The sequence below is a fragment of the Watersipora subatra genome, chromosome 2 (genome assembly GCF_963576615.1).
Source record: "Watersipora subatra chromosome 2, tzWatSuba1.1, whole genome shotgun sequence".
Classification (NCBI taxonomy): Eukaryota; Metazoa; Bryozoa; class Gymnolaemata; order Cheilostomatida; family Watersiporidae; genus Watersipora; species Watersipora subatra.
This window is the reverse complement of record NC_088709.1, coordinates 51,403,040-51,419,223: the sequence shown is the minus strand read 5'-3', so window position 1 is coordinate 51,419,223 and position 16,184 is coordinate 51,403,040. Positions and strand designations below refer to the sequence as shown.

The following is a 16,184-nucleotide window of genomic DNA, read 5'->3' as shown; positions in this document are numbered from 1 at the left end:
ACTTAATTCTTCTTGCACACAACCGGTTAATGTTTGCTGCAGCACACATGAACCTGTGCATTGACTATATATGCAAAACTTTTACATAGATCTATAGTCTCAAGAAATGCATAAAAACTAGAGCAAAAAATCGTAACTGCATATAATTATATATGTCTAGCTGCCAAGTTTTTGCAAGCTGTGTGGAGGAAAAAATCTCATTCTGCAGGAAAATTTCTCAGCTTCCAGATGCATATTTATTCACAGTTTTGTGCCAATTTGCACAAAAGTTGGAGCAACCTTGTCGAGTGACTGTCTTGCGCTGCTTATGGACAAGGCGTCTTGAGCATTTCCAGTGGCGCTCCCGCTATACATTGGAGCTCATAACTCCACTTTCAATGCTCTTGGACGACTAATTTTTTTTTAAATTGTTGTGAACATATAAATCCATGCAGGAATTATTTATACAACATTGCAAAATTGCTTTTAGTAAATATAAAAACAATTGAAAATGACCGACAAAAATAAAAAAACTCGTCGCTTCAACGAATTGAGAGTTTTGCAGGAAAGCAAATGCAAGCTAGCTACATAAAAAAAATCAGCTTGTAGAGAAATTTCTCAGCATTCTTGTGCATGTTAATCTATGTATCTACCTCAATTTTGATGAAAGTTGATGCAGTTTTTACGCAGTGGTATCGAAGGCTCAAATAACCATAGTAAATGCTCTGGTGCGCTGGGGGAATTCCAGCCGTAAGCCCGCGGTCACTAAAGGGTTAGTAAGAACTCTGCACCAGCTTCATGAAGCTAAAAAGTCATACATAATAGTTACATATATATGGAAAAAGAGACAAACCAAAAAGCAGCAACACTTATTCAATACTAAGAATGATTACCAAAGCTCAGAATATTAACCAGCATAATGCACAGTAGCACTGACATACATTTGCTGCTTGAATGGTATGTTTCCAACAAAAAAAGCGGGTTAATTTTTTTAAAAAGATTACTACTCCCTAACAAGCAAAATGATAACAAGCCACGGAACTACGAGTTAGCAACCTAGGCAGCTAAGTTGTACATGTAATCCAGATGAGTCTATTACGGTTTTTAGCAAGGCAAATAATTAACCAATATTTGAGTGTTCACCAAACTAAATTTTCTTTAATGTGCCATTTTTAGCGGCACAAAGAAATCAAATTTTTGATGATCATTTGCACCGACTTGAGGCAGGTGGTAAGAGTGAAACAAACTAGATTTGTTCGACTTATTCAAAAGCGTATAAAAGTATTAGGCACAATTAGCCACATCAATACTTGTTACAGAAATATCATACTAAGATAGAGTTTAAAATCATTTCTATGAAAAGCCTGTTGCAGTGGCTTCTTTTTGTCCTGGGAACATTTAAAATCCTTTAATAGAAAATGCAAAACCTATATAAAATATATAGTATAATATAAAATTAAAACTGGTAGCAAATTTATGTTAGCGATGACATATTTTTATTGTAGTTTTACATTAGCACTATTTGTTCTAAACAGTGTGGTAACTACATGATGTATTTAACAAACTAACGTCAACTCCTTTACTACGAAAGGAATTTCTTTACTGCGACATAAGTAATTAGTGACACCTAATTTCTAAAATGAGTCTGTATAAATGGTTATAACTTTAAACCACATGATCTATTAACAGTCTTTTTATAGCAAATTAATCAGTATAATAATACGTTAGTTGATGCCGCGAAAACTATAAAAAATGTGTTGCAGAATGAGAGGGAACACTTTTCGTTCATTTCGAAATTACCGTGAGGTGAGCATAAAACTCGAGTCAGATGATTCATGAATATTATTAGTTTACAATATATTATTACTGATAAAAATAATTACTCTCATCAGCACTATTACTCAATAAAATTACCCAGTCCATAGAACTAAAACTAGTAAAAATTTGTGGCTGTTATGCCTCCGACATGACTGTCATTTCTAAGAAGAAATTGTCATAAAGCAAGTATTCGCAAAGCGAAACTACACTTGGGTTGTAAACATATTTTTATTGGTTCAACATATACAAACAATTGCTTTTTTCATTCAGGTATATATACAGTAAAGTAATTTGTCAATTACTCACTAATCATAAACAATTTGGGTCATGATCTCAGAAACCATGGTTAAATCAGTGGTTTGAGATTGGGAGTTATCTACACTACTATCAAAAGGAGTGAGTTCACAGCTATTTTGCAAAACAAAATTTTGATTTTACCTCAATTACAGCAGGTTTTATGGTCAATAAACTGAATGCATGTAATTAATGCATGCTGAATGCTGAAACCATTAATGCCAAAACATAGTTCCGAGAAAACAAGTGTTGAAGTTTGAGAAACAAAAACTAATGCACAATTGTGTTTACATTTCAAAATGTCATAGCAACCAATATCAATCAAGATGTTGTGATATTTATCTAGATTTCTGAATTTATATCCAGAAAATTATGCTGAAGTTAAAAATCTAAACAGATTGTAGCTGGTTGTCATAGAAATAGCTGTATATCTAAAAAAAATGTATTCTTATTCAGTTAGTGCAGCTTTATAGTCGGATAACTCAACTTCATGGTTTGCGACTTGACCATGGTTTTTGAGATTGCGACCCATTCGTACAAAAGCTTGACAAAGCCACATCATGCAGCACTTGGTTATGCGAAAACACTTTGACTATCTTTACTGTCCTACTAGGTTCACAGTAGCTCAGGAGTTGAACAATTTGATTCGCACTGAAACAGCTTCGTCAAAAGAAAACAGAAGCAATCAGTGTAAAATCTGCTTTGTATTACTTTTACGTCATGCTTTGCTGTATTTGAGAATCATATTGTATACGTGTATAATTCAAAAAAAAAACAATACCAGAGGTTTCCAAGCTTTTAATATTAATCGAGCTAATTATTATTATAGCTAATTTAATTCTTAAATGATTAAAAAAATAACTGAGACAATTTATGCGTATATTATTGGTGAGCTTGCAACAAAACTTACATTACAGTTATTTAGTCTCAAACCATTTACCGTATCTTACTCTGCTGTGTTGTAAGTGCAAAATATGGGGAAAAGTGATCACAAGATCTTAAAAGATCAAAAGCAAACAGTTAATCGCAGCCATCACAAAAACGTCATAGGTTGGAATCCCTTTACGAAACGGCTAAAATGGGGTGTAAGTTGCGCAGTGATGGCTTCTGTTTAAACTTTTTTGCAACCTCATTTGTCAAAATATTTTTACAAATTTACCTCATGTATTCAATAAATCATGTCTATTGTCCTTAGGTGACTATTTCCTGATCATTGTAATGCTGTCACTTTGAGCACTGATATCTCAAAACCTCGCCTAAAAATTATTTTATTTTTTAACTTTAGTTCGAAGGAATGTATACCATCCTCTGATGACATGAGGAGCCTGTTGGTCACCTGCGATAGTCAAAGGATTCTGCAGAAATTGTTCATGCTTTTTGACAGGAATTATGGGTCACATGATCAAATTACGACAAAAAAATTACACCAAGCTGAAAAAATTGTAAAGTAGCGAGCATTTATAATTGAGCATGTATATTTGATGAGAGCTTCCCGGTAGAACCCGAAGTGTTTGTCATAAACTAGTGCTACGAGACGTTTTATACCGAGGCTGTGATTGGCCTTTAATTTTACGTGATAACACTGCATGTCAGAACAATAACTACATTGAGTTGAGTACGTAATCAAAATACAGGGATTCTAACCTACGATGTTTTCCTGATGGCTGCGATTAACTGTTCATTTTTGAGCTTTTAAGAGCTTGTAATTACCATTCTACAAATTCTGCACCTACAACCCAGTAGAGTAAGACATGGTGAATTTTTTGATACCAAATAACTGTAATGTAAAATTTGTTGCGAGTCGACCTTTAAATGCAACTGCATTTTGACAGCATGTTTATAAGCAGGCTTGATGTAAGAAACAAAGTAAGAGTCATACCACAAGTTCATGATTATTGTGGATCATGTCCACAAATTATTACTTCACTCTTCAATATGTTGAAAATGCTAAGAGGGGTTAAACATTTATTGATCTTGCTGGAAAATAGGAAATTTGAATTGCCACTTGATGTTATAAAAAAATTGCTAAAAATATTTGATGACCAGAATTCACAATAGCACTTTTAATTGTATCATAGTTTGGAAAACACAATAAATTATTATTATTAAATAGGAAAATTTAATTGCCACTTGATGTTATAAAAAAATGCTAAAAACATTTGATGACCAGGATTCACAAGAGCACTTTTAATTGTATCATAGTTTGGAAAACATAATATTATTACATGAACAGAAAACTCCAGAATTTAGGTGAGCAAGAGTGTTGCCTAAAACGGTTAATACAAGTTGTTTTTTAGTTATAGCTAAAAAGCCAGTGTGCCTGGTAGTGATATGGTAGCATCATTACCATATCGTTCTATATAGAACAACGTAATACACTATTTATTAGAATACAACATATTTTGGTATACAAATCGCTATTCTCATAAATGCAATGGCTTTTGTTAAAGACCTAACTTTCACCAATGAATGAAGTGTGCCCTCAGGTTAGCATGGCCCCTATTTTTGAACCCGCCGCCTATGAGATTTTTTATATACACATCCATCAACAGAAAATTTTACATCTAAAGATGCGAACAAAAAGCTAAAAGTGTGTTGCAGTGTGAGCTCGGCCGTGTTCTCGGCCTCTTTTGCTAATAAAATAGGAAGCAATCAGTAATCCATTAATCAATTAATCAATTAATCAGCTACTCACTAAAAAAAGTGTTTTGTACGGAAAACTTTGTAAGAGCCATAGAACATTGATCTTGGCTAAACGCGTACGTTGTGCTGAGCTGCACTGCACAGCCTGTTGTATGCACTCAGTTAATGGACTACGTACAAACCTGCTTGTGTTTTAAAACGTTTCAATTCTGAGAACCCAAATTAAACTCATTGAAAAAATCAGTCAAACTTTGCAAAAATGGTTAATATTTTTATATTAACATTTAAATATTAATATTTAATAATAATATTTTAATAAACTTTATACTAAATTTATACATAGTTGAAATACTGTACATAAATATAAAAAACGGATAATTTGTACATACAACTTCATACATTAGTATTTTGCATCCTAACTATTGTTTTAGTTATTTTTTTGATTGCCAGTGCTATGGTATTTTGGTTTAGCCAACTGCCCAATGTAATTAATGACTGCAGTCTCCAGAGCCAACTATAATCATCAAAAGATCAAGACTAAAAAAACAAGGGCTCATAAACTCACCCTTTAGCTTTTTTAAAAACTTGTAGACCGATATGATTGGTTCTATGAGGAAATGATCGAGGGACTATAGTTCGGTGTGGAGAGCTCATCTTTATTCTCCAGATCAAACAACTTCTACAAAAGTAAAATGTTTGTAACATAATATTAAGTAAGAAAGTTGATGACCACTTTATGCATTGAGCCTCTGACCACCTTTTATTTGGTATTTGCAGACATGTTGAAAGTGGGCTACCGTTAAACCTATATTTGAATGCTAACTCTATTTTAATGGTACTGCTATTTGAGACCACTTAAAGCAATTGTTTGAAAAATTGAGGGCCATTTTTTATTGAAGGATGGGAGTAGGACTGAAAGATAGAGTGTTGTTGCATCAAAATAGCTGCGTTATGGTATTTTTTTGAGGTATTATTATCGCGTTTATCAAAAGTTAAAAAAAAAGTTTGGGGTATCGATCAAGTCTAAAATAAATTAAAATTATACCGCAAAAAGGTTCACTTTATGCAAAGAAATTCAAAGCAACAGACAAATGGCAACAAGTGTTGAAACTAATGTGTTGAAAGGTCTATGCGAGGTCATTGAGTAAAAAGCTTATTAAGTGAACTAGTTAAGGATGACCTACCAGCCCTTGAAAATCAGGTTGGTTACGCATCCAATGACTGGGAAGAAGCGTTGAGCTAGCATTTGAGATCTGTTCATCATTGTAACATCTCTCAGGAAAGATGACTTTAATGACTACGTAGGCCTAAACAGATAACAAACTACTGATCCACGACCAGTTGATATGTTGGTGGACATGCCGATAAATTTGATATAGGCATACATAAAGTGCTTGCCAAATGGAAAGCAATACATGAGCTGTTATGGATGAGCAGCTTTCAATGCAAGCAGCTGGGCAAATGGCTTTGTACTAGCCTTTGTTATGAAATATTACCCAAGCCTGTGTCAGTAGACAGCTCGCACCTCTGGTAGTTAAAGTGCTAAAATTTTCAAATAAATTAAGTAATTCCATGTCAATAAGATAATACCATAGTCGTTAAATATAAATATAAACTTGTAAAAATTCATGAATTGATGATATGTCAAGTTTTAACGCTTTGATCCTTGCCGATCTTATCAATGCGTGTCAGTAAACCTGGGCAATATTTTCAGCGATCCAAAGAATAGTATAATGATATTTGATCAAACACTAGTAAAAAACCTACCACCGATGTCATCAAACAGAAAAAAATGGTATTTCACCATTGTTCGGGCTGAAACTATAAACTTTTGTACAATTTTAAAAACTCGTAAAAAAATTTACAGATCATATCCATCCAGCACACGCTCATCATCATTTCATGACTCAAAATATACTGGAAAAATATAGTTAGTAAAATATTTTTCACCTACAACACAACAAAGTAAGACTTGGTTAATCTTTCCATACTAAATAACTGTAATATAAATTTTGATGCAAGTAAACCTTTAACTCTTTCACTACCATATTAAAATCTTACCGAATGAATATTCTGCCCAAATTAATGAACCAACTTTTTGAAAAGCTGATATACCGCTAGTAATTAAGCAATATCTCGAGAATAAAAGCAGATATCACTTTACTGTAAAAATGCATCCTATTCAAAACAAAATTTTCTACAAGATAATTACAAGGTGATTTTTACTCTTGTACAATATCGAACGTTTTATTTGTGTTGAACGAACGCAGTGTGTTTTTCCTTGCTATGACGATAACGATCTGGTTTCACCGTTTTGAAAAATAATTAGAAATGGATTAGTTGAAACAAAAATTTTTTAGGTGCACGTGATTGGCAACACAATTGTTTCACTGGAGACAAATTTTGATTGGTCTAGCTAATGTGTAGGCTTCGCAATGAAAAGAAAAGTGAAACCCTATTGATAAGCCGATATATCGTTTTACGGTCACTACATTTATCACCGCGATTTGTTGACAATATTTAGCTAAAAATATTTACATTGATAGCAAGTAGTTGGCAACAAGGTTGTTTCACTGGAGACAAAATTTGATTAGTCTAGCTGTTCTATAGGCTTCATAATTAAAAGAAAAGTGAAACCATATTGAAAAGCCGATATATGGCTTACGGCCTGTACTTGAACTACCACTAAAGCTGATATATGGCTTACGGCCTGTACTTGAACTACCACTAAAGCCGATATATGGCTTACGGCCTGTACTTGAACTACCACTAAAGCTGATATATGGCTTACGGCCTGTACTTGAACTACCACTAAAGCTGATATATGGCTTACGACCTGTACTTGAACTACCACTAAAGCCGATATATGGCTTACGGCCTGTACTTGAACTACCACTAAAGCTGATATATGGCTTACGGCCTGTACTTGAACTACCACTAAAGCCGATATATGGCTTACGGCCTGTACTTGAACTACCACTAAAGCCGATATATGGCTTACGGCCTGTACTTGAACTACCACTAAAGCTGATATATGGCTTACGGCCTGTACTTGAACTACCACTAAAGCCGATATATGGCTTACGGCCTGTACTTGAACTACCACTAAAGCTGATATATGGCTTACGGCCTGTACTTGAACTACCACTAAAGCCGATATATGGCTTACGGCCTGTACTTGAACTACCACTAAAGCCGATATATGGCTTACGGCCTGTACTTGAACTACCACTAAAGCCGATATATGGCTTACGGCCTGTACTTGAACTACCACTAAAGCCGATATATGGCTTACGGCCTGTACTTGAACTACCACTAAAGCCGACATATGGCTTACGGCCTGTACTTGAACTACCACTAAAGCTGATATATGGCTTACGGCCTGTACTTGAACTACCACTAAAGCCGATATATGGCTTACGGCCTTTACTTGAACTACCACTAAAGCTGATATATGGCTTACGGCCTGTACTTGAACTACCACTAAAGCCGATATATGGCTTACGGCCTGTACTTGAACTACCACTAAAGCCGATATATGGCTTACGGCCTGTACTTGAACTACCACTAAAGCCGATATATGGCTTACGGCCTGTACTTGAACTACCACTAAAGCCGATATATGGCTTACGGCCTGTACTTGAACTACCACTAAAGCCGATATATGGCTTACGGCCTGTACTTGAACTACCACTAAAGCTGATATATGGCTTACGGCCTGTACTTGAACTACCACTAAAGCTGATATATGGCTTACGGCCTGTACTTGAACTACCACTAAAGCCGATATATGGCTTACGGCCTGTACTTGAACTACCACTAAAGCCAATGTATGGCTTACGGCCTGTACTTGAACTACCACTAAAGCTGATATATGGCTTACGGCCTGTACTTGAACTACCACTAAAGCTGATATATCGGCTTACGGTAGCGAAAGAGTTAAAACCAGTTTTTATTTTCATTGGAGGGTCAGTGAATGTCTCAATAGCTTAAAACCTTCCAGTTAGCAAAACCAGAATACATTGAAATCAAGGCTCAGAGGCTAACCATGAGACTAAACCATAAAAATACTCATTTTAATATTATCACCAGAACTATATTGAATGCAAATTTTGATTTTTTGTAATAACAGAGAAAAACTATTCTAAGTAGTAACTCTATGTTGTTATTATTGTTATATGAAACAATACCATTTTAAAGTTCTTGTTGGCATAAGTAACAGTAAAAAAAACAACAAGAAAGGCGCACAGCTAATGGCTAAGTCCTGGCAGTTGTTGTCTAAATTAGAGACCATATGAATGCAAACCTGGAAAGAAAATATGGAAAAAAGTTAGATCGTTTTATCTGGTCAGTACATACCTGCAATCAAGAGCAAGCCAGGCATTGTAGCATTATTACGAAACTCAATATCGGACTCTACAAGAAAAACGACAATTGATTAGCATCCATTTATGTTGGCAAGTTAGACAGTGCATCACCAGTTAGACAAAGACATGAGTAATGAGTGTAACCAGTGCCAGCATGTGGTTTACAGCGATTGATGAGATTAGCTCTTTCTCTGAACTAAACAGCAAACAGGTATGAGATTACATAATGCCATACACTCAGCTATATACAAAGGGGTGTTTAAATAATGCTTCTTACTAGTTTAAGACCTTTATTTCTTGAACGGGGTTCTATTGTTTGGCTCTGAAAGCTAAAGCTCGAGACAAAAACTTGCAAACTAGCATATTAATGTGTATACGAAGAGCTTCACGATTTTGCATGTACCTGTATCATGGTTCGTTAGACAATCTTCAACAAAATGTTTACAAACAAAAGCAAGGCTAAGTCAAAATAGTCATTTTCTCTCAAATAATATCTGCTACTGTGAATGTTTACATAACCAGATAAACTCATTCGCACCCATGCGCGAGTTAACGCAAGTTAACATGCGTATTTATAACATTGTCAGGCACTCAACGCGTGTTTACTCGCGTCTGAAATTTACCAACTCTTTGCATCATTATTTTTTAGTTATAAAATAATACTTTTAATTCGCTATAAAGAAAGATTTCTGGCCAATCAGACAAACTTTAAAATATGCTTCTGTGACATCTCCGACAAAAGTTATAACCCGATTAGTACACCTATCTCAATATCTACCAAAACCGGAAATCATCATGCTGACTTGAAATTTTATCGTTTGTGATAATCTTTTTTCAACTTCAGCAGTAAATATGCAGATCAAAAAGTGGTAAGACACTGAAAGACTGCATAAATCAAATTAAAACATTATTTTTAATGTTTCAAAGTTTCTATTAACTTTTAATTTTGCCAATTTGAATCGTTATGCTCGAATAAAAATGCATTCTTCACGCTGCCAGCTGTAGTCAGACTGACGTTATCTTTCAGTTTCGATAGGATCATATTGGTTCTGAGAGCTGTCTATGATATCTGAAAAGTCAAGAACAGAGTTATTGAACATATTTTTATTATTTGAAACATTTTCATGAAGTTTTATTCGTGTTATATTGGCATATAGATTTGCTATGCATTTGTTTGAAGAAAAAATTCAAAGTTTCTCGTTGGGAAAAATTTGAAGTTTCATGATTTTCGTGTTCGTGACTAACTACATCTGTATAAATAATCTTTATAACTATGTATTGTCTGTAATAAATAACTAATTTCAGTCAAACTTAGTATATTTTGCAATTTTTATGGTGCAAATCTAACTTTGTTTCAGCAAATGACATTTTTTTGAAAATTGGAAATTTCCTAAAACTACCTTCTTTGATGCATGAATCTACATAAAAGGGATACGAGTTGTTTGTATGAATATAATATAATTTGAAAACGGAGATTTGGCTGGTTCTTGTGAAATTTAAATGAGTAAATTATCTTAAGTTTGTTTTTTGTAGTAGTAATTTGAATTACGGCAACTTTCCGAAAATCAGCGGTATCTGGGGCAAATCGCCTAAAAATTAGGCAGGTGCGAATGAATTAATATCATTCAATAAAATCAATAATATGTAAATCCGCGACAAAGAGTTTTTCTCATGTCATGCATATCTAATACGCTTCACAAAGCCCTGCAATTATCAGTTCCTGCAAATCACTTGACATTTCTACCGCTTGCTTCAGCTTTTATGACTATTATTGCTTCAGCTTTAGCTATTATTGGCTTGCCGTGCTCTGGTGGGTTCTTGTCCCAGCTTAGTGCTTTATGTATGTACGAAGATGTTGGTTCTAGTAAGTGTTTCCGATCAAGTTTTATTATTCACAGGTGTGTTTTGCCCCTCTCTAGCTAGCTCTGCCCTATAAGCCTGACTCTTATTCGCTCCGAGAGCCACATAATGCGTGTATAATGAGTCTGTGATAATATTGCAAAATATTAGATAAACCGCAGTGAAAACATTGGCCTTGCCTTGAATGTGGCAGCAGTGAATAACAACCCTGTCATATTTAGCCATACCATGTCAATTACCTTTTTTGGTCGCTATAACTTTATCTCTATCTCTTTCTTCAAGTATATGGAACAATTCAAGTACTGTTCCATATACTTAAATTGTAATTACAGGTGAAAATGATTTTCTATCATTTTGCAGGTACAACTACAAAAACATTGAATCTTAAATCCAAAGAATAGAGAGTAAACTTTTAAAAACACTACCCTGCTCAAACTTAATTTAGCAAGTAGCATTGACTGAAACATGTTAGATATCCAGTGTTCTATTTCAGCAGCCTAATTTAATCCATAACACCAGAATAGTAATTGTGATATTAAAATACAATTATAATTATTTCCATAGATGCATTAGTCCATAGCAGGCATAGTTGTTGAGTATCGCACATCTTTCAAGCGACTAATCCCAACATTTATTCATTGTGCTTCAATAATTCATGTGCCAAACTCGAACTCAGAAGTCAAAATTCTAACAAACATGATAAAAATACTCAAACTTTCTAATGCCAAAAATTGAGAGAAGATAAACTCACATTTCCAGTGAGTATAATTACTCAGGACAAATATTAGGGAAGAAGTGGGATATATGGAAACAGGGGATACATAGGTATCCCATTATTAGAAATTGTTTACTTTATTTTAGTTTTCTATTGCTTGTATAATATTGTCCAATCCAAAAATAGGTCACTGCTGCCATCTTAGTTTCTGTCAAAGTGAAAATGTCAAGCATGGAGGTAAGTTACCTTTCATCAGTACTGTTTCGTAAATTTACTTAATATTCTAGCAGGTTTAACATGCAGCAAATGAATGACGTTTACTCAAATTTTTGTTTTTAACATAAATAAACATCTTTTAACCGATTTGAGACAAAATTTAAAACTAATCTGTAAATAACTTGAGAGTTATGGCACTTTACAAAAGTTATAAGCTGGGTATACATGGGCCATTAAGGATGAGGGTAGTTGGACCAGTTGGCCCAACTAATCTACTGCAATGCAAGCGCAAAAACGGATAGATGGGTCAAGCGGCCAAGTATAATTTTATCATAACCCATTCAATTTACGCTTTTAGCGAATACCATAGTTTTATAAAAAGAAAGCAGCAAAAATCTATACGTCAAATAATGTTATGGGTAGTGCTGTAATAAGATATTAAATGAAAAGCTTTCAGTTATATGTATAGCCTAAGATCATGAAATTTGCCCTTATGCCCAAGTTTCCTCAAGTGGTGGCCTCTGAATCCTCCATACTGACCCATGCATCTTTCTTCAGAGATAGATGGCCCATTGACTTTACTATATGAAATTATTTGAATGCAGTTGAGAGAGCAAAAGTAAAACCATGTTCACCGATGCACTTAACCAAGCTCTAAGAGCATGCAAAATTATAAATACAACGCAAAAAAACCTTAGTTATTTCATATTAAAAATGTAACTCTTTTATTGGCTCAAGTATCCTACTTCTCACCTACTCTGCACTAACAAAAACCAACCACAATACAAGGACAGCACAACACAGAATGGGTAAGGTCTGTTGGTTAGGTTATTGAAAGCTGGCTGAAATCATCATTGTTAAAGACAGGGTTTATCTCTATACGAGGGTCAGTGTATGTCTCAATAGCTCAAAACTTTTAAATTAGACAAAAACAGAATACATTTAACTCAAGGTTCAGAGGCTAACCAGGATACTACACCATGAAAATATTCATTTCAATGTTATGACTAGAACTATATCGGTTGCTAAATGATTTTTGGTAATTACAGAGAAAAACTATTTTAAATTGTACTCTTTTTGCTATTATCATTACTATATAAAAACAATGTGAATATTAAATTTTCTGTTGGCATAAGTAACGATAACAAAACAACAAGAAAAGTGCACAGCTAAAGGCTAAGTCGTCGCAGTTGTTGTCTAAATTAGAGACCATATAAATGAAAGCCTGGAAAAAAAATGAAAAAATGTCAGATTGTTTTATCTTGTCAGTACATACCTGCAACCAAGAGCAAGCCAGGCATTATAGCATTATTACGAAACACAATGTCACACTCTACAAGAAAAAAAGACATTTGATTATTAGCATGCATTTATGTGGACCAAGTTAGAGAGTACATCACAAGTTACACAAAGACACATGAGTAATGCATGTAGCCAGTGCCAGCCAACAGAGACAGTGATTGTTGACACCCTGTTGACAGTGATTGATGAGATTAGCTCTTTCTCTGAGCTAAACAGCCAACAGGTATGAGATTACATAATGCCATACACTAAGCTATATACAAAGAGATGTTTAATTAATGCTTGTTACTAGTTTATGACCTTTATTGCTTGAACTGGGTTCTATGTCTGGCTCTGAAAGCTAAAGCTAGCTGGAGGCAATACATGTCCCGCAGGATACTGGAGAAATATCAAGCAAATTTTGGTCATTGAGTTTTCTGATGATAGGCTACACGCAAATTCGTTGCAAACTAGCATAATAATGGGTATACGAAAAGCTTAATTATTTTTAATGTACCTGTTTCATGTTTGGTTAGTCAATCTTCAAAAAATGTTTTAAAAAAAAACAAGGCTTATGGCAAAATATACATTTTCCCTTAAAGAATATATGCTACAGTCAATGTTTACATAACCACATTAATTATATCAATCAATAATATAAACATCTGCAGCAACAGATTTTCCTCATGCCATGTGTATCTAATACGCTTCACAAAGCTTTGCTAGCAAAGCTTTGCTAGCAAAGCTTTGCTGGCACTTAGTTCTAGGCTTCTAGCATTATAAAACGTTTATTTTACAGGAATTTTTTTGTCTTGAATCTCTATACCGAAAGGTTAACTACTGCTAACCTTTGCCTTGAAACGGTAGCTTTGATTAGCATATAGTAGGCCTACGGAACTAATTTTTGTATGAGTATTACAATATAAATTATATATTCTTTCAGAATTCAATTAAAAACTCTTTCTGTAAACCATTTTTAATTAAACTTTTGTTATAGATCTTTGAATCACTTGAATTTTTGAGAAGTTGAAAAAATTTGGGATTTTAAGGATATAACGTAAAGCATGCATCCGACAACCAGCTAGCAATGGAAAATTATTCAGTGATGCATATCTACCAATGTCTACCAATGATCGCAACACTCGATTCCTGAAAATCGCTTGACATATGAGCTTGACTTGACTTGAGTATGAAGCAAATGTTAAGCTACAGTCATCCAAGCTTTCATTGAAAGTCGTATATTTTTGTTACTTTGGATGAGCGACAACAACAAATCCTGTAGCCCAATGTAGTCCCCAAAGTTCAAGGTAAAGTAAAATCTAAAGCAAAAGCACACATACCTGCTGCTTTCATTATCTGTTTCATTTCTTAAATACAGTATTATCTACTCACGTTGGTCTAAATCAGAAACTTGCAGCCACATAGATCTTCTGCCAGCTCAGTTGTCCTCCATTGATAATACTTGCACTAAAAAGCGTTGCTGACATGAGATGAGTTAAATGAGCTAGAATTGAAGCTTAGATTCGATCCCGAGTGCACTCCGAGTTCACGCAAGCGATAGTAAATCCTACAGAAAGAAATGTGGTTATCAGCACAATTAAATTAGGTGTATGCCCATACGCAGCTACGTAATTTGTTTAATTTTTTGGCTGTTGGATAAATGAAGACTCAGGGTTTACACAGCTGTCTGCAGGTTTGAAGCAGGCCTTACCTTAGCCTTTGCAGAAAAAGTATTGTAACTCTTTGATGATTTCAATATAACAGGGAGAGTTTACTATCAGGCTTGTACATTTTTGATGGTTTTAATTTATACGCTACGCTACAGCACGTACACTAATATGTATAGACAATATACATATATGTTTAAAACAATAGCTGGGAGAGACTTGCCAAATTATTGGTTTAAAAGGCAATGATGAAAGCGTGCATAAATTTGAGCACAATTTTTAAAAAACAGTATTTTTGTATTGTATAACATGTTCTAGGACATACAAGTTTGAACCATACAAGTGATTTTAATGCCTTGCCAACCCCTTTTGGTAATCTCTGCTATCTGGTATGCCTATGGGATTTATTTGAAGATCTTAGGGCTTTCTGCAATGCTTAAAAAACAGCACACATTTCACAAGCTATTGGCAAGCGAAATGCATCATGACTAACTGCTTGTCAATGAGAGAAGTTTAAAAAACACTAACATTAAGCGGCAATGAATTTTTTTTTCAAATCAGTCAATTTGAAGTTAATTACGTGATTGCAGCAACATGCCCTATCTAGGGCAACAAGCCATAATGGAGAGCTAGATTTAATGATGAGAAGTTGTGGTTCATGTGACTCTATTTAACCCAACTGGCTCAATGTGAAGTCTGCATTGTGAACTACATGACATGTAAATATAAAACAGTTGCAAATACTTCTAACAGATTAAAATATACATATTGGTGCAAATGTTTTAGAGGCAGCTCAAGTGAATAGAATTAGCCATAAATTGTAAAATAAACATGAAATCAGAAATAGGCAGTGAATGTAACAAATATTAATGTGTGTAAAAGTTCAACAGTTTGCTAAAAATGAAATACACAAAATAATTGAGAAAAAATTGCCTTGTTGCCTTCTGTGGCTCGTCTTGGTAGAATAAAATTGAAAATATTGTAGACTTTGAAACTTAAAAAAAAAACTTTATAAACTTAGAAGCTTTATCACCAATAGGGTAAGCTTGTTAAGCCATATTGCTCAGGACAACAACTGCCGCTTTACTGACCAGGTCTAGAGGAGACAGTAGACCAAGATGAGCCGAGAATGCGTAAAACTAAACAGAATTAGTGCACATCTCGGTGCCTAAAATAGTCCTAGGCTCAGCCACACCAATCGCAGCAGAAGCAGCAGCAGCTCTCCATCTTATTCATCCCAACAACCAAAGACTGGAAAGATTATTAGTATTTAATAAAAATGTACCTGTTACATAGTCATGACACATCTGTTGAAGTAATTATCTATTACACCCTGAAAACAAA

General features: G+C 34.4%; 1 long non-coding RNA gene across 1 annotated transcript; it reads right to left on the bottom strand.

Annotated features, from left to right (window-relative positions):
- Nucleotides 1–638: 638 nt before the first annotated feature.
- Nucleotides 639–14,665, bottom strand: LOC137387738 (uncharacterized). The gene is made up of 5 exons (XR_010977942.1): nucleotides 14,566–14,665; nucleotides 13,169–13,225; nucleotides 9,094–9,150; nucleotides 5,300–5,413; nucleotides 639–783 (listed from the first exon to the last, which is right to left on the bottom strand). It is a non-coding gene; the product is annotated as an uncharacterized lncRNA (long non-coding RNA).
- Between the last annotated feature and the right edge of the window lie 1,519 nt (nucleotides 14,666–16,184).